Below are 26645 nucleotides of genomic sequence, written 5' to 3'. Positions count from 1 at the left end.
GTAATTTATACATTGATTCCTTGCAAAACTGCTGGGATCTCTAAAAACCCAGAAACCTTGAAAGGTAAAGTGAAATAGAAATAACAAAACTGCTGTAAAAAGAAAAACTTTAAAATACATACTTGAGAGTAAAACAAATGTCTTTATGAACAATAAGCCAGGGATAATGTTAAGTCGTTTTAACTTAACAGTAAAAGAAACAAAAAATTAAGTGACAGAGGCACATACTTACAATACACACAAAAAGGGTATAAAAATAACACACACAAACAAACATTTCATAGACAAAGTTAAACTTTGCTTAAAAGAGTAGCAGTAAATAACAAAAACAAAAAACTAACCCAGAAAAAAAAAACAAACCTAAAAATACTCGTACGTATACGTAATACGTATATTGTTAGCATGTCGATAACACTCATACGCACACATGAACTTTTATGCTCTTGATTTTAAACAAGGTGATAGGTAGTAGTTTTTGTAGTTTTCTTTTATTACTTCTTTTTATTGTCGTAGTTAGAGTAGAATCAAAAGTAGTAGTAGTAGTACACTCAGTAGTTTCTCATGGCAAAATATTTTGCTTATTTTTATTGCTGTAGTTGTTGTTAAGAAAATACTACTTGTATGAGATAAACAGAAAACAAAATGAAATTGACACAAAGTAAAGGAAAAACAAGAAATAAACCAACAACTAATCAAATGCAGCAGATTATTTGATTATACAGGGCAACAATTTTGTCGGACTGTGTAATTTTCATTTATACTTTATACTTTATATTTTATACTTTATACTTTATACTTTATACTTTATACTTTATACTTTATACTTTATACTTTATACTTTATACTTTATACTTTATACTTTATACTTTATACTTTATACTTTATACTTTATACTTTATACTTATACTTTATACTTTATACTTTATACTTTATACTTTATACTTTATACTTTATACTTTAACTTTATACTTTATACTTTATACTTTATACTTTATACTTTATACTTTATACTTTATACTTTATACTTTATCTTTATACTTTATACTTTATCTTTATACTATACTTTATACTTTATACTTTATACTTTATACTTTATACTTTATACTTTATACTTTATACTTTATACTTTACTTTATACTTTATACTTTATACTTTACTTTATACTTTATACTTTATACTTTATACTTTATACTTTATACTTTATACTTTATACTTTATACTTTATACTTTATACTTTATACTTTATATACTTTATACTTTATACTTTATATACTTTATACTTTATACTTTATACTTTATACTTATACTTTATACTTTATACTTTATACTTTATACTTTATACTTTATACTTTATACTTTATACTTTATACTTTATACTTTATACTTTATACTTTATACTTTATACTTTATACTTTATACTTTATACTTTATACTTTATACTTTATACTTTATACTTTATACTTTATACTTTATACTTTATACTTTATACTTTATACTTTAACTTTAACTTTATACTTTATACTTTATACTTTATTTACTTTATACTTTATACTTTATACTTTATACTTTATCTTTTACTTTATACTTTATACTTTACTTTATACTTTATACTTTACACTTTATACTTTATACTTTATACTTTATACTTTATACTTTATACTTATACTTTATACTTTATACTATACTTCATACTTCATACTATGTACTTTTGTTTTTTATTGTCTGTTCCTTTGGTGTCTGCGTGTGTATTTGTTCCGATCCGTTTTGAACTACTTTATATGACACATTAGAAAAAAGGAGATGAAAAGAATTGTAACATTTTAACATAATCTTATACACATATTGTTAGTATTTGTTTTTGTTGAGTGTGCATATAAACATTGCATATTTATGAGTTTGAGTGTATAGAAAAATAATCTTTTTTAACAAATGCACAAAATATTAAGGTTAACCCGTATCTCAACTTTCAAAGTGTTTTGCAAATGGAACATAAAGCCACTTTATGAATAAACAAATATAGAAAAATGAAATATCACTTTAAAAGAAAATTATTTTTCTGAGGTTTTCAAGACTTTTTAGTAACTTGCGAAATTTCTGTTCACAAATTCAAATATGTGTAATTTATAAAAACTTTATTTAACATTTTAGAATTCAACCATGAGTCTAGATTATAAAAATGTACAAATCTTCAAGAATTCATTTCTCGCAAATTTTTTTGAATAAAGCTTTTTCTATCAGAAAATATTAGGTACTGCAGCAAAATCTTAAAGAAAATGTCATAGAGGATATACAACGAAAATAAAACACATAAATTACATAAGCATTTTGTACGATAATGAAGTTGACTGGAAGGACTACACTGAAGATGATGATAGAATGACAGTACAGTAACAAGGATATTATTATCAAAAATGTTTGATGCGTAAAAGGATACAAGTGAATGCGCATAAATACAAATAAATCTTTATGTTTTTTCATTCTTTTCATATGTTTACGATAGATACACTTGACAGGACAAATAATAAATGCAAGAACTCACACACAGACACACATCAGTACGTATAATGCAAGTAAATTTAAGAGGATATAAGGATAAGTACAAATATGCTTGTCAGTTAAGTGTATGTGAGAGTGTGTGTGGGTGTTTGGTTGGTTGGATGAGTGTGTTGTATTGCGTGAGTTTAAATTTCAGTAAATTTAACCCCGTTACAAAGCTAAAAGTTTTAAGCTTAAAGTACATTTGCCAAGAAGTGAAAAAATAAACAAAAACAACATTTATTAAAAAAACTTGACTTTCTCCAACAGGCGCTGTATTGTTGGGTGTTTGGGTGCAAAACAAAAAAAAAGGATTAAATGTGTCATTTAATGTTAAAAGTAACTTTTCTTGTAGAAAACAACAGTAATAACAAAGTTTAATACAATAAATTTTATACGAATGGGAGTCATGGTAGTTTTTAAGAACCATATTATTTTCGAATTGAAAAATGTAAACATTTACACCAGCAAGTATGTAACAACTTTAAGTAATAGCTGTTGTTTTCTTTTTATAAGGAATTGAAGAAAGACTTTCCACTAAAGTATATTTACGTGATTGCGCGCAAATTTCTAAGAAAAATTGCAGAAATAAAATGCACAAGGTTTTACATTTCTTGCTCTTTTAATGATCAGTTCTTTTTTAGTTCAGTTCTAGTTCTGTTCAAGTTCTGTTCTAGTTCTGTTCTAGTTCAATTCTAGTTAAGTTCTAGTTCAGTTCTAGTTCAGTTCTAGTTCAGTTCTAGTTCAGTTCTAGTTCAGTTCTAGTTCAGTTCTAGTTCAGTTCTAGTTCAGTTCTAGTTCAGTTCTAGTTCAGTTCTAGTTCAGTTCTAGTTCAGTTCTAGTTCAGTTCTAGTTCAGTTCTAGTTCAGTTCTAGTTCAGTTCTAGTTCAGTTCTAGTTCAGTTCTAGTTCAGTTCTAGTTCATTCTAGTTCAGTTCTAGTTCAGTTCTAGTTCAGTTCTAGTTCAGTTCTAGTTCAGTTCTAGTTCAGTTCTAGTTCAGTTCTAGTTCAGTTCTAGTTCAGTTCTAGTTCAGTTCTAGTTCAGTTCTAGTTCAGTTCTAGTTCAGTTCTAGTTCAGTTCTAGTTCAGTTCTAGTTCAGTTCTAGTTCAGTTCTAGTTCAGTTCTAGTTCAGTTCTAGTTCAGTTCTAGTTCAGTTCTAGTTCAGTTCTAGTTCAGTTCTAGTTCAGTTCTAGTTCAGTTCTAGTTCAGTTCTAGTTCAGTTCTAGTTCAGTTCTAGTTCAGTTCTAGTTCAGTTCTAGTTCAGTTCTAGTTCAGTTCTAGTTCAGTTCTAGTTCAGTTCTAGTTCAGTTCTAGTTCAGTTCTAGTTCAGTTCTAGTTCAGTTCTAGTTCAGTTCTAGTTCAGTTCTAGTTCATTTCTAGTTCTAGTTCTAGTTCTAGTTCTAGTTCTAGTTCAGTTCTAGTTCAGTTCTTCTTTCAGTTCTAGTTCAGTTCTAGTTCAGTTCTAGTTCAGTTCTAGTTCAGTTCTAGTTCAGTTCTAGTTCAGTTCTAGTTCAGTTCTAGTTCTTCTAGTTCAGTTCTAGTTCAGTTCTAGTTCAGTTCTAGTTCAGTTCTTTCAGTTCTAGTTCAGTTCTTTCAGTTCTAGTTCAGTTCTAGTTCAGTTCTAGTTCAGTTCTAGTTCAGTTCTAGTTCAGTTCTAGTTCAGTTCTAGTTCAGTTCTAGTTCAGTTCTAGTTCAGTTCTAGTTCTGTTCTAGTTCTGTTCTAGTTCTGTTCTAGTTCTGTTCTAGTTCTGTTCTAGTTCTGTTCTAGTTCTGTTCTAGTTCTGTTCTAGTTCTGTTTTAGTTCTGTTCTAGTTCTGTTCTAGTTCTGTTCTAGTTCTGTTCTAGTTCTGTTCTAGTTCTGTTCTAGTTCTGTTGTTCTAATTCTGTTCTAGTTCTGTTCTAGTTCTGTTCTAGTTCTGTTCTAGTTCTGTTCTAGTTCTGTTCTAGTTCTGTTCTGTTCTAGTTCTGTTTTCTGTTCTAGTTCTGTTCTAGTTCTGTTCTAGTTCTGTTCTAGTTCTGTTCTAGTTCTGTTCTAGTTGTTGTAGTTCTGTTCTAGTTGTTTGTAGTTCTGTTCTAGTTCTGTTCTAGTTCTGTTCTAGTTCTGTTCTAGTTCTGTTCTAGTTCTGTTCTAGTTCTGTTCTGTTCTAGTTCTGTTCTAGTTCTGTTCTAGTTCTGTTCTAGTTCTGTTCTAGGTTCTGTTCTAGTTCTGTTCTAGTTTCTGTTTCTAGTTCTGTTCTAGTTCTGTTCTAGTTCTTGTTCTAGTTCTGTTCTAGTTCTGTTCTAGTTCTGTTCTAGTTCTGTTCTAGTTCTGTTTCTAGTTCTGTTCTAGTTCTGTTTCTAGTTCTGTTCTAGTTCTGTTCTAGTTCTGCTTTCTAGTTCTGTTTCTAGTTCTGTTCTAGTTTTCTGTTTTCTAGTTCTGTTCTAGTTCTGTTCTAGTTCTGTTCTAGTTCTTTCTAGTTTCTGTTCTAGTTCTGTTCTAGTTCTGTTCTAGTTCTGTTCTAGTTCTGTTCTAGTTCTGGTCTAGTTCTGTTCTAGTTCTGTTCTAGTTTCTGTTCTAGTTCTGTTCTAGTTCTGTTCTAGTTCTGTTCTAGTTCTGGTTCTAGTTCTGTTCTAGTTCGTTTAGTTCTGTTCTAGTTCTGTTCTAGTTCTGTTCTAGTTCTGTTCTAGTTCTGTTCTAGTTCTAGTTCTGTTCTAGTTCTGTTCTAGTTCTGTTCTAGTTCTGTTGTAGTTCTGTTGTAGTTCTGTTGTAGTTCTGTTGTAGTTCTGTTGTAGTTCTGTTGTAGTTTCTGTTGTAGTTCTGTTGTAGTTCTGTTGTAGTTCTGTTCTAGTTCTGTTCTAGTTCTGTTCTAGTTCTGTTCTAGTTCTGTTCTAGTTCTGTTCTAGTTCTGTTCTAGTTCTGTTCTAGTTCTGTTCTAGTTCTGTTCTAGTTCTGTTCTAGTTCTGTTCTAGTTCTGTTCTAGTTCTGTTCTAGTTCTGTTCTAGTTCTGTTCTAGTTCTGTTCTAGTTCTGTTCTAGTTCTGTTCTAGTTCTGTTCTAGTTCTGTTCTAGTTCTGTTCTAGTTCTGTTCTAGTTCTGTTCTAGTTCTGTTCTAGTTCTGTTCTAGTTCTGTTCTAGTTCTGTTCTAGTTCTGTTCTAGTTCTGTTCTAGTTCTGTTCTAGTTCTGTTCTAGTTCTGTTCTAGTTTTGTTCTAGTTCTGTTCTAGTTCTGTTTCTGGTAAGGTTATGTTCTATTTATGTTTTAGTTCTATTCTTTTTAAATGTTCTGTAAAAGTGTTTACAATTTATCCTTTTAAATTTTCATAATCCAATATTTTATTAAATTTTGATTAGGGTAACGAAGCACCTCGGACACTCTTTTAAGTTATAATTTCATTTAGCCACGTCAAGATAAATATTTGTATGACTTTTCAAAATTATTCTAATTCAGTTTTAAACCCAAAAATTATAACCTAAAATAATAGTGCTTAACATGCTATTTTTGTTTTAAAATAATAATATGTAATAACATCACTTTTAATAATTATTTTAATGAATAAGTTGTTGATTTATGTAATATTTATGTACGTATGAATGTAGATGTTTAAAATAAAATGAATAGGTTTAAACTTACCGAATCACATGATATGTCTATACGTAATACGGGACTATTCATTTGCATACTATTCAATAGTGTATAATCATCCAGTGACCATAAACAGATGGTTTTATCATGACTCGATGATATTAAAACATCACAAGTGTTTACAACTTTAACACTCGTCACGGCAGCACGATGATGGGTAATTTTATGTAACTGAAAAATTGAAAAAAAAGAAAACGTATATATAAAAATCGTAAAAAATCTATTAAATAACAAAGACAATTTGTTGGAAGAAGAAGAAAAATGAACGTTTCCAAATGTCATTATAAATTATAGAGGATATTGTTAAAAGTAATGAAACAGCGTAATTTTATTTTCTTTCTATTAAATTCTTTAATTAGACCTTTTTGCCTTTATGTCGTTCAGCGTTTGTCCCTTGTCAGTGTAAGGCAAAAACTTAAAAGGACATGCAGACAAAGTAAAGTGTCCTTACTTACGTGTAACATGCCATGGGTATTTTGGTTTTGGAGGGCTTTAAAGTTATTTTTTTGTTTCTTTTTATTGTTATTTTGATAGAGAGTGAGTGTGTGTGCGTGTGAGTCAAATGCGTGTAACGAGTTTTGAAAATATTTTTTGGTTTGGAAGGAAATTGTCAGTAGTTGTTTGTTATTGGGTCCGAGTATTTTGAAAATAATGTTCTGTTCCAGCTAATTTTGATGGCCAGAAAGTTAATTATATTACAACTTGCGTGTGTGTTTTATTATAATTTATTATGTACATGTATGAGTGTATATTGGAAAGTGTAAAATATATATGTTGTTTCTTTTGTTTTGATATTATTGTAAGGGATTAGAAGTGAGGAGTTAGTGTCATGGAATTTTTCAAAAATACTGTCAAATAGCCTGAAATTATTGGTATTAAATATGTCCGATGGCAACTTGATCTGAGAATTGTATAATCAATGGACTAGTCTATGAATAATTCCAACCGAAAGAGATATTACAACACAAATTCCGTTCGTAGGATGTACAGTAGTAAATCTGTAAGTTTATTTTAGAAGTATAGACTTCCTATTAAAAAAGGGGCGGTTACATGATGCCCACGCCCACTCTCTGTTATAAAGCAAATTTTTGCATTATTGTTCCCAATAAATATCTAAATCTTTTATGATCAAATTTGATGTTATATGATCCAAAATTTTTAAATAAGTAGGCTTGGTTATAATAAGGACACGTCTACTTTTTATACAAACAAATTTATGAATATTTTAATCAATTTCAAAAAGTATTTTTAAAATGTATTTAATTTTATACCATAAACTTCTGTGATTATTATGATAACCATGCCTACAATGAAATATTTCGCCCACTCTTCGCTATTTTCTTAATAATATATTTTTTGGATAAACACTCATACATACAAACATACGTCTAGTAAAATAAACAAACAAGTATTAAAATAAACAAATAAGTATTACTGTATAGTCGGTCATGACTGATCCCATAAGATACCCTACACCAATAAGAATGGCTTAAAAGAAGAGTATGTGCCAAATTGTATCAAATTATCTTGCGAGCTGTAGCGTGCGCACAAGCTTTACAAGGTCAGACGGATGGACAGACGGACGAACGGACATAACTAGATCGACTCTTAAAGTGATTCTAAACCGATTGGTATTTAGTTCTGATATCAAACCAATCATTTAGAAATTTCTTTTTGACTTTTTTGCTCTTAATTATACCCTCCACCACCATCAGTGGTGATAGAGGGTATATATAAGTTTGTCATTCCGTGTGTAACACCAAGAAATATTCATCTGAGACCCAACAAAGTAAATATATTCTGGGTCCTTATCAAATTCTGAGTCGATTTAGCTATGTCCGTCTGTCCGTCCGTCTGTCTGTCTGTGTAAAACACGCTCACGTTAAAACGAAGCAATATAACCATGCCTACAATGAAATATTTCGCCCACTCTTCGCTATTTTCTTAATAATATATTTTTTGGATAAACACTCATACATACAAACATACGTCTAGTAAAATAAACAAACAAGTATTAAAATAAACAAATAAGTATTACTGTATAGTCGGTCATGACTGATCCCATAAGATACCCTACACCAATAAGAATGGCTTAAAAGAAGAGTATGTGCCAAATTGTATCAAATTATCTTGCGAGCTGTAGCGTGCGCACAAGCTTTACAAGGTCAGACGGATGGACAGACGGACGAACGGACATAACTAGATCGACTCTTAAAGTGATTCTAAACCGATTGGTATTTAGTTCTGATATCAAACCAATCATTTAGAAATTTCTTTTTGACTTTTTTGCTCTTAATTATACCCTCCACCACCATCAGTGGTGATAGAGGGTATATATAAGTTTGTCATTCCGTGTGTAACACCAAGAAATATTCATCTGAGACCCAACAAAGTAAATATATTCTGGGTCCTTATCAAATTCTGAGTCGATTTAGCTATGTCCGTCTGTCCGTCCGTCTGTCTGTCTGTGTAAAACACGCTCACGTTAAAACGAAGCAATATAATTTAACCAAATTCACCCAAAATATTCATTATTATCCGGTACAGTTTGGTATTGAAAATGAGCAAAATCGGTTCATATCGGCAAAAGTTATGAATCAAAATTTAAAACAACTCCGAAAAAATAAGCATTTTTTACACATTCTGATGTAATTTTCTCGAAAACTATGCAAGATAATTTCATGAAAGTCATCATACATTCGTTTCTACACAAGATCTTGATTTTTGCTGAAAATTTCCAGAATCGGTCCACAATTTCATATACCTCCCATACATAAGTACATATTCCCGGAAAATGGGTTTTTTGTTAATAACTTCTGTCAGAATGTCGATATATTCACAAAATTTTACAAATTAAAATCTTATGTCAATAGAATTCATTCAGAGAAAAATTTTTCTGGATCGGTATTTCTCATATGCACAGAAATATTACTGTGAAAGTTTTTTTCCGATCGGTCCATAATTGGTCATAGCTCCCATACAAGGTCCCCTCCCGAAAATCACTTAAACGCACATAACTCATTACTAACTTAAGATATCCATATAAAATTTGGTACAAGTATTGCTCATATGCACAGAAATATTACTGTTAAATTATTTTCCGATCGGTCCATAATACATACAAGGTCCCCTCCCGAAAATCACTTAAACGAACATAACTCATTACTAAATTAAGATATTCATATAAAGTTTGGTACAAGTATTGCTCACATATACAGAAATATTACTATGAACGTTTTTTTCGGATCGGTCCATAATTGGTCATAGCTCCCTTACAAGGTCCCCTCCCGAAGATCACTTAAACGCACATAACTCATTACAAAATATTGATATCCATACATTTAGCACAAATATTGCTCTTATATACATAAATTACACTATAAAATTGTTTTGCGATCGGTCCATAACTGGTCATAGCTCTCATACTAGGTCCCCTCCAGAAAATCACTTAAATGCACAATATTTATTGCCAAATAATGATATAGATACAGAATTTTGAAATTTTGTCTTTATATACATAATTGGTCATAGCTCCCATACAAGGTCCTTTTACGAAAATCTCTTAAACGCACATTACTCATTACCAAGTAAAGCTATTGATACAAAATTTGACACAAATATTAGTTTGGTATACAAAAATTCTATTTCAAGATTTTTTAACGTTCGGTTCATAACATGGGTACGGTCGGTCCCATGCAAGTGTCCCTTCAGAAAATCACTTGAACAGACAAATATTTGATCAATTAAAAAAGTATTAATATAAAAGTAGCTGGTGGAGGGTATTTAAGATTCGGCTCAGCCGAATATAGCTTTTTACTTAATTTTCTTAAATTAACTTAAAGTTTAATAATAAAAAACACAACTATAGCAACACCAATCATCATTAACATCTACATAATTTTGTTCAATATACATTTACATAAATACATATGTACATACATATATCCATGAATAAGTAGCTCTTACAGGAATATTACGAGTATCAAGTACATGTTGTACCATATATTCCCATGTACACTTTTCATAATGTTTAAACCAGAAATAAATAAGTACACTTATGAACACACATCATACACATGTTCTTTATGTATGTATATTATGTACTTACTGTGGAGTGGAGAAAATTAGAGTAAAAAAAACGGCCTTCTAAATAGGCCTTAATTAGGGAATTAATTAAAATTTTATTTTTCTAAATTATTCGACCGATTTGAAACAGTTTCGTGTTGTCCTCATATACAAAGCGGGTTAATTTTAGTTTAAATCTTATCGGTTTTAAGTAATAAACGCTGGCAAATTAGATTGAATTCCCCGAATGTTTTATAAAGTAGGCCTCCTAAAAGGCCTTTAATTTAAAGACTTTGCTTTTACATTTGTTCAGTTATTTCCATATGTGTGTGTGTGTGTAAGTACTTTGGTGTAATTTAAGTGTATGTAAACATATTTTGCTTGAATATTTATTATTACGAATACTAACAGGACAGACAAAAAATTATTATTATGAGTATGTTAAATAGGCGGGTCATAAATATGTTCAACTAATTTGATTTAAAGCAGAACTGTACAATAAATAGGTGTATGGCATCTTTAACAAATGTGGACTAGTATTAGTTATGTACATTTTTAGCAAAAATAGTACCATTTTTGGATTAAAAGTAATCGATCGTATATCGAATGTCTCGACTATAGATCAATCTATAGTCTTGACTAAACATCAGTCTATAGTATTGACTATAGATCAGTCTGTAGTCTTGACTATAGATCAGTCTGTAGTCTTGAATATAGATCTGTCTATAGTCTTGAGTAATGATCAGTCTACAGTCTTCACTATAGATCAGTTTATAGTATTAACTATAGATCAGTCTAAAGTCTTGACTATAGATCTTCTTGTTTAAACATCAGTCTATATAGTCTATAGTCTAGGTGTCTACAGTCTTGACTATAGATCAGTCTATAGTCTTGAATATAGAAAACTTTATAGTCTTGACTATAGATCAGTTTATAGTCTTGACTATAGATCAGTCTATAGTCTTGAATATAGAAAACTTTATAGTCTTGACTATAGATCAGTTTATAGTCTTGACTATAGATCAGTCTATAATACTGAATATAGATCAGTCTATAGTCCTGACTATAGATCAGTCTATAGTCCTGACTATAGATCAGTCTATAGTCTTGACTATAGATCAGCCTATAGTATTGAATATAAATAGATCAGTCTATAGTCTTGACTATAGATCGGTCTTGACTATAGATTAGTCTATAGTCTTGACTATAGACCAGTCCATAGTCTTGATTATAGATTAGTCTATAGTCGTGACTATAGATCAGTCTTTAGTCTTGACTATACATCAGTCTATAGTCTTGACTATAGATCAGTCTGTAGTCTAGAATATAGATCAGTATATAGGGTAGAATATATATCATTCTATATAGTCAAATCTTGACTATAAATCAGTCTATAGTCTTGAATATTGATAAGTTTATGGTCTTGACTATAGATAAGTTTATAGTCTTGTCTATAGATCAATCTATAGTCTTGAATATAGATCAGTCTATAATCCGGACTATAGATCAGTCTATTCTCCTGACTATAGATCAGTCTATTCTCCTGACTATAGATCAGTCTATAGTCCTGACTATAGATCAGTTTATAGTCCTGACTATAGATCAGTCTATAGTCTTGAGTCTATAGGCTTGAATATAGATCAGTCTATAGTCTTGAATATAGATCAGTCTTTAGTCTTGACTATAAATCAGTCTATAGTCTTGGCTATAGATCAGTCTATAATCTCGAATGTAGATCGGTCTATAGTCTTGAATATAGATCAGACTTTAGTCCTGACTATAGTCATTACTATACATCAGTCTACAGTCCTGACTATAGATCAGTCTATAGTCTTGACTATAGATTAGTTTATAGGCTTGACTATAGATCAATCAGTCTTTAGTCTTGACTATAAATCAGTCTATATTCTTGACTATAGATCAGTCTGTATTTTTCTTTATAGATCAGTCTATAGTCTTGACTATAGATTATATGGTTTGGATTATAGATCAGTCTGTAGATATAACTACAGATCTGTCTATAGTTTTAATTATATATCAGTCTATATAAGGATTCAGAATATACACATATTTGCTACATACATTCTGAAACTATTCTTTGCTTGTAGAAATGTCAAAAAACATTTCCTAAATATAGTGGCTACGTCTTTCTGTCAAACATTTGTATAAGTGTGAACTAAGCTTATGCCTGTACATTTATCTTATCAATTTAATTATTTGTTTGTTTAATTAAAAACTTTTCTTTGTTTTCAACTTAAAATAATTTGTTATCAAAAATTCCTTTAAACATCTGCCAAATTCTAAATATTCTTTCTATTGTTCTTTGACATGATGTTTTTTTGTCATACTTTGTTTTGTTAACAGGAAATGAAAGTTATTTTATGTGTCATTGTTTACATTAGAGTGGTACCAAATAGAAAAAACAGAAAAGATTTAGAACAAATACTTCTGTCTAAGCGAAAATTGTTCGACAAGGTAAAACCATCGATCGTGTATTCCAGATAGGATGTTTTGCATTGATCGAAATAATAAGTATTCGACAATATTTGGAACAATTTGGTTTCAAAGTTTATAATATTTTCGTGTACCAGTCTAGTACCTGCATGCTTATATAGTTATCTACGAGTACATACGAGCTTTGTCATTTTTGTGTGTCAATGATAAATATTTGTTTTTTTTTTCTTGAATAACTAGAATTGTTTTTCCTTCTGTTTAAACTTGAAAGTGAAAATGCGTATGTGTTCATTATTGATATGATTTTCTGGATATTAAATTCAAATTCTTTGTCATCTACTTACAATTTAACATTATCACTTTTTTAAATGGTCATATTTTTTAAATAAAATTTTGATACAATTTTCTTGAAAAAAAATCATTACTTTTACTGTTAACAATATAAATAGTCTTAAATTCTTGTAAAAATCTATTTATTGCCCTAAAAACTAATTTTGTTTTATTTTTTTTTGCTCCTGTTACAATACGATATACAGATGACATAAAGTTAAAGTAAACTCTATACTTTTTAAGAAAAACAAAATCCAATTTACTTAAGCACAGATTGCCAGGGTGTTGTTAAATGTGAGGGGTGGTGTTTAAAAGGGGAGTGTGTGTGATAAGAAGACAAATCATCCTTGTGCGTTTTTGTTTTATTGTAATATCCGTACAGGAAACAGGTGACACAGTTGTCGTCTTCAGGCAAGATTTTTATGTTTGTTTCTCATTTATAAAGATTTGACAACAAAAATCATGATAAAAATAAAAGAGAGTAAATTTCTTTTAAGACACATACATACATAGGTGTATGAGAAGTTAAATACATGAAATACATTCTTTAAATTAGATATTGATAGATCGAGAAGCGGAAGTGTTAAACTCTTCTGTGACGAATAATAGTGACATCCGGATGTATGTAGGTATTGCATACTTGTATTAGCAAATAACAATGTCGTTGAAATCGTTGGCTAAGAAATGCTAAAGATTAACTAACTAACTAACTAACTAACTAACTAACTAACTAACTAACTAACTAACTAACTAACTAACTAACTAACTAACTAACTAACTAACTAACTACTAACTAACTAACTAACTAACTAACTAACTAACTAACTAACTACGAACTAACTAACTAACTAACTAACTAACTAACTAACTAACTAACTAACTAACTACTAACTAACTAACTAACTAACTAACTAACTAACTAACTAACTAACTAACTAACTAACTAACTAACTAACTAACTAACTAACTAACTAACTAACTAACTAACTAACTAACTAACTAACTACTAACTAACTAACTAACTAACTAACTAACTAACTAACTAACTAACTAACTAACTAACTAACTAACTAACTAACTAACTAACTAACTAACTAACTAACTAACTAACTAACTAACTAACTAACTAACCTACTAACTAACTAACTAACTAACGAACTAACTAACTAACTAACTACTAACTACTACTAACTAACTAACTAACTAACTAACTAACTAACTAACTAACTAACTACTACTAACTAACTAACTACTAACTAACTAACTAACTAACTAACTAACTAACTAACTAACTAACTACTAACTAACTAACTAACTAACTAACTAACTAACTAACTAACTAACTAACTAACTAACTAACTAACTAACTAACTAACTAACTAACTAACTAACTAACTAACTAACTAACTAACTAACTAACTAACTAACTAACTAACTAACTAACTAACTAACTAACTAACTAACTAACTAACTAACTAACTAACTAACTACTAACTAACTAACTAACTAACTAACTAACTAACTAACTAACTAACTAACTAACTAACTAACTACTAACTAACTAACTAACTAACTAACTAACTAACTAACTAACTAACTAACTAACTAACTAACTAACTAACTAACTAACTAACTAACTAACTACTAACTAACTAACTAACTAACTAACTAACTAACTAACTAACTAACTAACTAACTAACTACTAACTAACTAACTAACTAACTAACTAACTACTAACTAACTAACTAACTAACTAACTAACTAACTAACTAACTAACTAACTAACTAACTAACTAACTAACTACTAACTAACTAACTAACTAACTAACTAACTAACTAACTAACTACTAACTAACTAACTAACTACTAACTAACTAACTAACTACTAACTAACTAACTAACTAACTAACTAACTAACTAACTAACTAACTAACTAACTAACTACTAACTAACTAACGACTAACTAACTAACTAACTAACTACTAACTAACTAACTAACTAACTAACTAACTAACTAACTAACTAACTACTAACTAACTAACTAACTAACTAACTAACTAACTAACTAACTACTACTAACTAACTAACTAACTAACTAACTACTAACTAACTAACTAACTAACTACTAACTAACTAACTAACTAACTAACTAACTAACTAACTAACTAACTAACTAACTAACTAACTAACTAACTAACTAACTAACTAACTAACTAACTAACTAACTAACTAATAACTAACTAACTAACTAACTACTAACTAAAACTAACTAACTAACTAACTAACTAACTAACTAACTAACTAACTAACTAACTAACTAACTAACTAACTAACTAACTAACTAACTAACTAACTAACTACTAACTAACTAACTAACTAACTAACTACTAACTAACTAACTAACTAACTAACTAACTAACTAACTAACTAACTACTAACTAACTAACTAACTAACTAACTAACTAACTAACTAACTAACTAACTAACTAACTAACTACAACGTGTACCGAATGTAACTGATTCGTTTGAAGCAAGCATTGATCAAAAAACTCCCAGAATATGGGCTTGACATCATGACAACGCTGGGTCACATGGCGCAATGCCTCTTGAACACATTGTTGGGAAGTTTGCTTCTACCGTCCCGTCTGGTTTTGTCCCGTCCGGCTATTATTTGTTTCGTTTGATGCGGAACACCTTTCTGTGAAACTCTTAACTGCTTAATTCGTTCTTAATATCCACATATGACCAGTACATGTGTTGCCAGGGATAAATGGAATAAATGGGAAAAAGGTCAAGGCCCTCAATGACCAATATTTGGAATAAATTTATACTATAAAAAATAATCCATTTTGTTCCATTTCGAAATTTTTGAATTACTAAAACCAAAAGACAAACATCCTCTATTGGACAATCGTTTGCTATAAAGATTTATTTAAGAAATGCCATTAAGAAGATTTCTTTTTTATTCTTAAACTACAAAATTGGAGTTAGCTACTTTTGCTGCTATACCTTTCATATACATATTTACTGTTTGCCATAAATATGTTTGTATGTGTATAAAAGTTATTATGTTTTAAGCTTGTTAAGCGTTAAATTACAAAAAAAGGAACGTAAACTTAAATATTTTATGATTTACGCCTGAATTACCGGTAGTTGTACTCGGGGACGAGAGCACGCACATACATACAAACACACACCTATTTATTTATGTTTTAACAAAAGGACATAAAATATTTGCAAAGACACGCAATCATGTATGTGAAGAAAATATTTAGCGATTTATACGAGGAGAAGAATGAAAATTCATTTAGAAGAAGAAATGTTGGTTTTGAAAGTTATCGCTCTGAACGATTTCGAAAAAGTTCCAAGAAGTGCAAATCAATTTCGATTTAATTTGATTTAAATGCTCTTAACGCTCTTATAACTGTCTGAAGCCTCTATCTTTATAGGGTATCACATGGTAAGGCATTACCGACTACATGTAATTTTGGGATTGCCCGATATTTATTGCAAATGTAATTGTTCATTCCCCCATTTCCATATAAAAGCAGACATATGAAGAAGTGAGTGGCAGAGAGTGTGTTTATCGTAAATATTTTATTTCCTTAAAATTGTCACGAAATTGTTGAGCAAAGTTTTTGGTAAAAAAAAATTATCCTGAAAAATCTACAAAAAGGTGGCATGAGAGTTATTCTTATATGAAAAATTGAAGTGTCAAAATATTTTTGATTAAAGTTGTTGTTGTTCTTCTTAAGCAAAGAAATTTAAGAACATAACAGAAAAGTTGTTCATTTAAAGTCTTTGCCTTATCTTGTCATAAGTAAAATAACTATAGCAACTATGGCCACTTTGGAAGTGGCTTATGAACTAAGAATAGCAAAATAAAAAAGAACATTTTTAGTATTAAGAATTTTTGTTATGGTTTATTAAGAAAATAAAATAGATTTAAATTTAATATTTTTAATGGATTTTATAAAATGAAATTTATTTTGGGGGAGAAATTTAGCACAAAGTAGCTTGAAAAATAGACAACTGTTACCATGATAATAGCATTATTGTATTACATTTATGATTAATTTGAAATTACTTTAATGGATTTATTTGTTAGTTTTTTAAGACCCTATGTAGCAGAAGAAGAAGACAAATTATATAGCAATACATGAACAATTTTTCAAAAATATATATACATACAAAGTTTAACGTAAAAAGTCCATGAAATGATTTTTAGTCAAATGCTTTGAGTTTCTGCGGAAACGGAAAATGGTTTCTTTTTAACAATACACCAAATAAAGGTGTCACACAAACTTTCAGTGGCCTATTAAAGGCATCTGGTACCAAAAAATTTCTTTAATTAGTCCAGTAGCTATAATATTGGTTCAGTTCTAGCTCAATTCCAGTTCAGATCTAGTTCAGTTGAGTTCTGTTCTGTTCCAGTTCTGTTCTAGGTTCTGTTCTAGTTCCGTTCTAGTTCTGTTCTAGTTCTGTTCTAGTTCTGTTCTAGTTCCGTTCTAGTTTCTGTTCTAGTTCTGTTCTAGTTCTGTTCTAGTTCTGTTCTAGTTCGGATCTAGTTCTGTTCTAGGTTCTGTTCTAGTTCTGTTCTAGTTCTGTTCTAGTTCTGTCTAGTTTCTTTTCTAGTTCTGTTCTAGTTCTCTAGTTCGTCTAGTTCTGTTCTAGTCTGTTCTATTTCTGTCTAGTTCTGTTCTAGTTCTGTTCTAGTTCTGTTCTAGTTCTGTCTAGTTCTGTAGTGCTGTTAGTTCTGTTCTAGTTCTGTTCTAGTTCTGTTCTAGTTCTGTTCTAGTTCTGTTCTAGTTCTGTTCTAGTTCTGTTCTAGTTCTGTTCTAGTTCTGTTCTAGTTCTGTTCTAGTTCTGTTCTAGTTCTGTTCTAGTTCTGTGCTAGTTCTGTTCTAGTTCTGGTCTAGTTCTGTTCTAGTTCTGTTCTAGTTCTTTCTAGTTTCTGGTTCTAGTTTCTGTCTAGTTCTGTTCGAGTTCTGTTCTAGTTGCTGTTCTAGTTCTGTTCTAGTTCTGTTCTAGTTCTGTTCTAGGTTTTCTAGATCTATTCTAGTTCTAGTTCTGTTCTAGTTCTGTTCTAGTTCTGTCAGTTCTGTTCTAGTTCTAGTTCTAGTTCTGTTCTAGTTCTGTTCTAGTTCTGATTCGTAGTTCTGTTCTAGTTCTGTTCTAAGTTCGTTCTAGTTCTGTTCTAGTTCTGTTCTAGTTCTGTTCTAGTTCTGTTCTAGTTCTGTTCTAGTTCTGTTCTAGTTCTGTTCTAGTTCTGTTCTAGTTCTGTTCAATTAGTTCTGTTCTAGTTCTGTTCTAGTTCTGTTCTAGTTCATGTCTAGTTCTTTTCTAGTTCTGTTCGTAGTTCTGTTCTAGTTCTGTTCTAGTTCTGTCTAGTTCTGTTCTAGTTCTAGTTCTAGTTCGTTCTAGGTTCTGTTCTAGTTCTGTTCTAGTTCCTGTTAGTTCTGTTCTAGTTGTTCTAGTTCTTCTATGTTCTGTTCTAGTTCTGTTCTAGTTCTGTTCTAGTTCTGTTCTAGTTCTGTTCTAGTTCTGTTCTAGTTTCAGTTCTAGTTCTGTTCTAGTTCTGTTCTAGTTCTGTTCTAGTTCTGTTCTAGTTCTGTTCTAGTTCTGTTCTAGTTCTGTCTAGTTCTGTTCTAGTTCTGTTCTAGTTCTGTTCTAGTTCTGTTCTAGTTCTGTTCTAGTTCTGTTCTAGTTCTGTTCTAGTTCTGTTCTAGTTCTGTTCTAGTTCTGTTCTAGTTCTGTTCTAGTTCTGTTCTAGTTCTGTTCTAGTTCTGTTCTAGTTCTGTTCTAGTTCTGTTCTAGTTCTGTTCTAGTTCTGTTCTAGTTCTGTTCTAGTTCTGTTCTAGTTTGTTCTAGTTCTGTTCTAGTTCTGTTCTAGTTCTGTTTAGTTCTGTTCTAGTTCTGTTCTAGTTCTGTTCTAGTTCTGTTCTAGTTCTGTTCTAGTTCTGTTCTAGTTCTGTTCTAGTTCTGTTCTAGTTTGTTCTAGTTCTGTTCTAGTTCTGTTCTAGTTCTGTTCTGTTCTAGTTCAGTTCTAGTTCTGTTCTAGTTCTGTTCTAGTTCTTTCTGTTCTAGTTCTGTTCTAGTTCTGTTCTGTTCTAGTTCAGTTCTAGTTCTGTTCTAGTTCTGTTCTAGTTCTTCTGTTCTAGTTCTGTTCTGTTCTAGTTCTGTTCTAGTTCTGTTCTAGTTCTGTTCTAGTTCTGTTCTAGTTCTGTTCTAGTTCTGTTCTAGTTCTGTTCTAGTTCTGTTCTGTTCTAGTTCTGTTCTAGTTCTGTTTCTAGTTCTGTTCTAGTTCTGTTCTAGTTCTGTTCTAGTTCTGTTCTATTTCTGTTCTAGTTCTGTTCTAGTTCTGTTCTAGTTCTGTTCTAGTTCTGTTCTAGTTCTGTTCTTGTTCTGTTCTAGTTCTGTTCTTGTTCTGTTCTTGTTCTGTTCTAGTTCTGTTCTAGTTCTGTTCTAGTTCTGTTCTAGTTCTGTTCTAGTTCTGTTCTAGTTCTGTTCTAGTCTTGTTCTAGTTCTGTTCTAGTTCTGTTCTAGTTCTGTTCTAGCTCTGTTCTAGTTCTGTTCTAGTTCTGTTCTAGTTCTGTTCTAGTTCTGTTCTAGTTCTGTTCTAGTTCTGTTCTAGTTCTGTTCTAGTTCTGTTCTAGTTCTGTTCTAGTTCTGTTCTAGTTCTGTTCTAGTTCTGTTCTAGTTCTGTTCTAGTTCTGTTCTAGTTCTGTTCTAGTTCTGTTCTAGTTCTGTTCTAGTTCTGTTCTAGTTCTGTTCTAGTTCTGTTCTAGTTCTGTTCTAGTTCTGTTCTAGTTCTGTTCTAGTTCTGTTCTAGTTCTGTTCTAGTTCTGTTCTAGTTCTGTTCTAGTTCTGTTCTAGTTCTGTTCTAGTTCTGTTCTAGTTCTGTTCTAGTTCTGTTCTAGTTCCGTTCTAGTTCTGTTCTAGTTCTGTTCTAGTTCTGTTCTAGTTCTGTTCTTGTTCTGTTCTAGTTCTGTTCTAGTTCTGTTTTAGTTATAGTTGTGTTCAACTTCAATTCCAGTTAAATTTTGTCTTAGTTTAATATGTTAACTTACCATTTTACCCGTATTTATATCCGATATAACAATTGTTGAATCTTCACTGCCATTGATAACCACCGAATTATTAACGCCAGCAGCAACACTGGTCACAATTGAAGTATTTGAACTTTAAGAAACAGTAACGGAAATTGAAAGAGAATACAACTTGTTAAGTAGCTAAATTAAACTTTTCCATATAAGTATAGAGAACAACAAACAAATTAAACAGTTTAACAAAACTTGGAAAAGATTTCAAAAGTAGAACATGAAGAAAAAACTTAATAACGGAATCATAAATGTAAAACATAACAACTTACTTAATATGAGTCTTTAGCTCACGTGTTGTCACGTTCCAAACAATCACAGTACCATCTTCAGAGCCGGTCAACAGTATATCAGATTGTGGTGCCACCAAGAGGCACGTGACTGCGGCTGTATGACCTAAAAGGATAAAGAAACACACAAGGGATATGATAAGCAAGCAACAAGCAAATGTAAATAAAGATTAATGTGGAGATGTATATATACAGGCTCTTATACAATCCTTAGACTAACAACATTTGAAAAGCCCTGCAGTTCTAAAAATACCATTCACAATAACTTCCGCTAGACAGTAGTTAAGAAGGGAATAGCTGGTTTCCGAGAACCGTAGGATTAATATCTACATCTTAAAGCCGGAAGTAAATTGGAAAATGTGTGTGTGTGTCCGATTTTTCCATGTAACTTAATAACTATGAAAGATTTACATATGTATCTATGTATGTATTTTGTTTGTAAATGTTGGTGTTATTCTTGATTGAAACTGACAGTAATGAGCTGTGTGTGTCTATGTCCTTGATTGTATTATGCCTACAAATAATGATGTAAACGAATGATAGATGGATTAGTGAATGAATGTAATGGAGTTTGAGAAATGTTGTGGTCACTATGAAAATGTGCGTGACCAAAACATGAGGAATTTTACACATAGTTTTCTAATAAGCATAAATTACTAAATAATTTTCATATGTGGTTTAATGTATTAACAACGTAGATAAAACCACAAATACCGACTAAATACTTGCAATGGTATTGAATAATTTTTTGAATCAGAGAAATTATATGTTTTAATGTGGAATTTTATACGTAAATAATTATGCTTTACGCCACTATAATGGGAAGTTCATTATGTGTTCTAGATCAGTTCTAGTACAGTTTTTGTTCAGTTCTAGTTCTAGTTCAGTTCTTGTTCAGTTCTAGTTCAGTTCTAGTTCAGTTCTAGTTCAGTTCTAGTTCAGTTCTAGTTCAGTTCTAGTTCAGTTCTAGTTCAGTTCTAGTTCAGTTCTAGTTCAGTTCTAGTTCAGTTCTAGTTCAGTTCTAGTTCAGTTCTAGTTCAGTTCTAGTTCAGTTCTAGTTCAGTTCTAGTTCAGTTCTAGTTCAGTTCTAGTTCAGTTCTAGTTCAGTTCTAGTTCAGTTCTAGTTCAGTTCTAGTTCAGTTCTAGTTCAGTTCTAGTTCAGTTCTAGTTCAGTTCTAGTTCAGTTCTAGCTCAGTTCTAGTTCAGTTCTAGTTCAGTTCTAGTTCAGTTCTAGTTCAGTTCTAGTTCAGTTCTAGTTCAGTTCTAGTTCAGTTCTAGTTCAGTTCTAGTTCAGTTCTAGTTCAGTTCTAGTTCAGTTCTAGTTCAGTTCTAGTTCAGTTCTAGTTCAGTTCTAGTTCAGTTCTAGTTCAGTTCTAGTTCAGTTCTAGTTCAGTTCTAGTTCAGTTCTAGTTCAGTTCTTGTTCAGTTCTAGTTCAGTTCTAGTTCAGTTCTAGTTCAGTTCTAGTTCAGTTCTAGTTCAGTTCTAGTTCAGTTCTAGTTCAGTTCTAGTTCAGTTCTAGTTCAGTTCTAGTTCAGTTCTAGTTCAGTTTCTAGTTCAGTTCTAGTTCAGTTCTAGTTCAGTTCTAGTTCAGTTCTAGTTCAGTTCTAGTTCAGTTCTAGTTCAGTTCTAGTTCAGTTCTAGTTCAGTTCTAGTTCAGTTCTAGTTCAGTTCTAGTTCAGTTCTAGTTCAGTTCTAGTTCAGTTCTAGTTCAGTTCTAGTTCAGTTCTAGTTCAGTTCTAGTTCAGTTCTAGTTCAGTTCTAGTTCAGTTCTAGTTCAGTTCTAGTTCAGTTCTAGTTCAGTTCTAGTTCAGTTCTAGTTCAGTTCTAGTTCAGTTCTAGTTCAGTTCTAGTTCAGTTCTAGTTCAGTTCTAGTTCAGTTCTAGTTCAGTTCTAGTTCAGTTCTAGTTCAGTTCTAGTTCAGTTCTAGTTCAGTTCTAGTTCAGTTCTAGTTCAGTTCTAGTTCAGTTCTAGTTCAGTTCTAGTTCAGTTCTAGTTCAGTTCTAGTTCAGTTCTAGTTCAGTTCTAGTTCAGTTCTAGTTCAGTTCTAGTTCAGTTCTAGTTCAGTTCTAGTTCAGTTCTAGTTCAGTTCTAGTTCAGTTCTAGTTCAGTTCTAGTTCAGTTCTAGTTCAGTTCTAGTTCAGTTCTAGTTCAGTTCTAGTTCAGTTCTAGTTCAGTTCTAGTTCAGTTCTAGTTCAGTTCTAGTTCAGTTCTAGTTCAGTTCTAGTTCAGTTCTAGTTCAGTTCTAGTTCAGTTCTAGTTCAGTTCTAGTTCAGTTCTAGTTCAGTTCTAGTTCAGTTCTAGTTCAGTTCTAGTTCAGTTCTAGTTCAGTTCTAGTTCAGTTCTAGTTCAGTTCTAGTTCAGTTCTAGTTCAGTTCTAGTTCAGTTCTAGTTCAGTTCTAGTTTCAGTTTCTAGTTCAGTTCTAGTTCAGAGTTCTAGTTCAGTTCTAGTTCAGTTCTAGTTCAGTTCTAGTTCAGATCTAGTTCAGTTCTAGTTCAGTTCTAGTTCAGTTCTAGTTCAGTTCTAGTTCAGTTCTAGTTCAGTTCTAGTTCAGTTCTAGTTCAGTTCTAGTTCAGTTCTAGTTCAGTTCTAGTTCAGTTCTAGTTCAGTTCTAGTTCAGTTCTAGTTCAGTTCTAGTTCAGTTCTAGTTCAGTTCTAGTTCAGTTCTAGTTCAGTTCTAGTTCAGTTCTAGTTCAGTTCTAGTTCAGTTCTAGTTCAGTTCTAGTTCAGTTCTAGTTCAGTTCTAGTTCAGTTCTAGTTCAGTTCTAGTTCAGTTCTAGTTCAGTTCTAGTTCAGTTCTAGTTCAGTTCTAGTTCAGTTCTAGTTCAGTTCTAGTTCAGTTCTAGTTCAGTTCTAGTTCAGTTCTAGTTCAGTTCTAGTTCAGTTCTAGTTCAGTTCTGGTTCAGTTCTAGTTCAGTTCTAGTTCAGTTCTAGTTCAGTTCTAGTTCAGTTCTAGTTCAGTTCTAGTTCAGTTCTAGTTCAGTTCTAGTTCAGTTCTAGTTCAGTTCTAGTTCAGTTCTAGTTCAGTTCTAGTTCAGTTCTAGTTCAGTTCTAGTTCAGTTCTAGTTCAGTTCTAGTTCAGTTCTAGTTCAGTTCTAGTTCAGTTCTAGTTCAGTTCTAGTTCAGTTCTAGTTCAGTTCTAGTTCAGTTCTAGTTCAGTTCTAGTTCAGTTCTAGTTCAGTTCTAGTTCAGTTCTAGTTCAGTTCTAGTTCAGTTTTAGTTCAGTTCTAGTTCAGTTCTAGTTCAGTTCTAGTTCAGTTCTAGTTCAGTTCTAGTTCAGTTCTAGTTCAGTTCTAGTTCAGTTCTAGTTCAGTTCTAGTTCAGTTCTAGTTCAGTTCTAGTTCAGTTCTAGATCAGTTCTAGTTCAGTTCTAGTTCAGTTCTAGTTCAGTTCTAGTTCAGTTCTGGTTCAGTTCTAGTTCAGTTCTAGTTCAGTTCTAGTTCAGTTCTAGTTCAGTTCTAGTTCAGTTCTAGTTCAGTTCTAGTTCAGTTCTGGTTCAGTTCTAGTTCAGTTCTAGTTCAGTTCTAGTTCAGTTCTAGTTCAGTTCTAGTTCATTTCTAGTTCATTTCTAGTTCAGTTCTAGTTCTAGTTCAGTTCTAGTTCAGTTCTAGTTCAGTTCTAGTTCAGTTCTAGTTCAGTTCTAGTTCAGTTCTAGTTCTAGTTCAGTTCTAGTTCAGTTCTAGTTCTAGTTCAGTTCTAGTTCAGTTCTAGTTCAGTTCTAGTTCAGTTCTAGTTCAGTTCTAGTTCAGTTCTAGTTCAGTTCTAGTTCAGTTCTAGTTCAGTTCTAGTTCAGTTCTGGTTCAGTTCTAGTTCAGTTCTAGTTCAGTTCTAGTTCAGTTCTAGTTCAGTTCTAGTTCAGTTCTAGTTCAGTTCTAGTTCAGTTCTGGTTCAGTTCTAGTTCAGTTCTAGTTCAGTTCTAGTTCAGTTCTAGTTCAGTTCTAGTTCATTTCTAGTTCATTTCTAGTTCAGTTCTAGTTCTAGTTCAGTTCTAGTTCTTTAGTTCAGTTCTAGTTCAGTTCTAGTTCAGTTCTAGTTCAGTTCTAGTTCTAGTTCAGTTCTAGTTCAGTTCTAGTTCTAGTTCAGTTCTAGTTCAGTTCTAGTTCAGTTCTAGTTCAGTTCTAGTTCAGTTCTAGTTCAGTTCTAGTTCAGTTCTAGTTCAGTTCTAGTTCAGTTCTAGTTCAGTTCTAGTTCAGTTCTAGTTCAGTTCTAGTTCAGTTCTTAGTTCAGTTCTAGTTCAGTTCTAGTTCAGTTCTAGTTCAGTTCTATTTCAGTTCTAGTTCAGTTCTAGTTCAGTTCTTATTCAGTTCTAGTTCGGTTGTAGTGTTGTTGTAGTTGTCTTAGAAATTTTAAATTTTGAAACAATGGGCTAATTTTTTAATGTTTTCTCTATGCGAAACCTCATTTAATAAAATATGTATTTTCTCTATTATTGCAACATGCTGTGGTACAACATCCTGTTATATTATTATAAGTATGATGCTAGTATTAATACTTATAAGTTAAATGCTGATGGTAATGACGACTAATGATATACACCTACCTTTAAATATATGCTCCAGTGAATTGCTCATTATGTGCCACAGTTGTACATCACCAGATTTTGTGGCCAAAATTAAATGCTGTTTACTGGGCGCCACACAAACGTCACGTATTGGTCCCGTACCCGAGACAGTCATTGTGCGTATTTGCGATGGCAAAGGGGCTGGCAGCCAACCAGTTAAGGGCACCAACAATGGCACAGTGTAACCATCACACCAGGCGGTAGCTGAACGTACCGTCATACTCAATAATGAAGTGTCATTTTCATCGTGTTCACTAATCGGTCTTAACCAGGCTATAAGCTAAATAGAGTGGAATAGAAAATTGTAGAAAAAAAGTACATTGTTAGTTAAAATAAACTATAAGTAAGAAGATGAATGAGATAAAGTACGGATGTATGTATGTTTGTATGCATGTATGTAAAAGAAAACACGCACATGCCAGTAACAATTTACTTGAACATAAATTGCGTGCCGTGTGATGTTTCTTCTACTTCTTTGCTTCACTTACCTGTGCTCCCAGTTGCATGGGGTCACGTGTTAAGACATCACTTGATTTTCTTATCGTATAATAAATAAGTTCTATATCACGATCCAACAAATAACAACGTACATGTTCGATTAAACAACGTAAATAACTTATGGATACAGTTTGTACCTGTCAAGTGAAATGGGGGAGAAGAAACAAAAATAAAGAAAATTTGTTTTAATAAATTGTTTATTTTTGAATTTAAATAAATATACTTGTTATATATACTTTGTAATTTGGTATTCTAAGTATGTATGTGTGTGTTCAGTTATTTAAAAATCAATCAAGAGGAAACTGTTTAATTGTTGTTGAGTAACCACAGACAATGTTAAAATACTTTTTGCTAAATGAATTATTTAACATAAACAATATTTATTGTACAGTGGGTTAAAATGTAATGTATAGACTAAATATTTGCCCAACGATTTGTATTTTTACTACAATATCTATATGGAAAGACAGACATCTATAAAGCTATTCAGAAGGTGATGAAGCTGAATAATAATACCAATATCTTTAGTTATTACAAACATCAGAAAAGCATAATTTTCCTTTACATTAAATTTCAATTTCAGTTTTTGGTGACATTAAATTCAACGCCATATTTTAATGACCACGTAATGAAACATTTGTTAATTTTGCTTATCTATTGCTATTAAAAATTATCTGCTTATTTTATAATAACAATTTTTATTCGGTTTTTATTTCTTCGCATTTAAATATGTAATTCATTCATGTAATTCACTTGTTTCTACATTAATGTCATCGTTTTATTGTCACTCATTAAAGTTTTAATTAGAGCAACAAATTTTATTGTTCGCGCTTTAATATTCAAATAAAAAATCTTTTTGTAAATCTAAAAGTATTTTAAAATTTGTTTATAACCCATTGTTCCTCAAAGCATTTGGAATTTTATTGAAATCGAACAAACTGGAAGATGTAATTTTTTCATAATCATCCCTTATGACCTAAATTTTGACAAGTCTTTGTTATCAACCTATATGTAGTGTTCTTAAGAGAACTCTTTTTAACTACAACATTTCCTTTATTAAAAGTTATCAAGTTTACAATTTATGTTTTCCTATAGCAAAAGATACAGCAACAATTACTACTCTGCATATAGATAACACTTCCAACAACAACAACGAAATAAAACAGTTCATTCATAAAGTCATTTATATAT

At 31.2% G+C, this 26645-nt stretch overlaps 1 pseudogene; it reads right to left on the bottom strand.

The window, feature by feature from the left end:
- The window catches only part of LOC119611348, an 80051-nt pseudogene that overhangs the window by 35642 nt on the left and 17764 nt on the right, over positions 1 to 26645 (bottom strand).

Source organism: Lucilia sericata, unplaced genomic scaffold (genome assembly GCF_015586225.1).
Source record: "Lucilia sericata isolate MDLA Ls3-8-SP2 unplaced genomic scaffold, ASM1558622v1 Contig001425F_arrow, whole genome shotgun sequence".
In the NCBI taxonomy this organism is placed as follows: domain Eukaryota; kingdom Metazoa; phylum Arthropoda; class Insecta; order Diptera; family Calliphoridae; genus Lucilia; species Lucilia sericata.
Note: the sequence above shows the minus strand (reverse complement) of the source record. Positions and strands in the feature narration are given on the sequence as shown.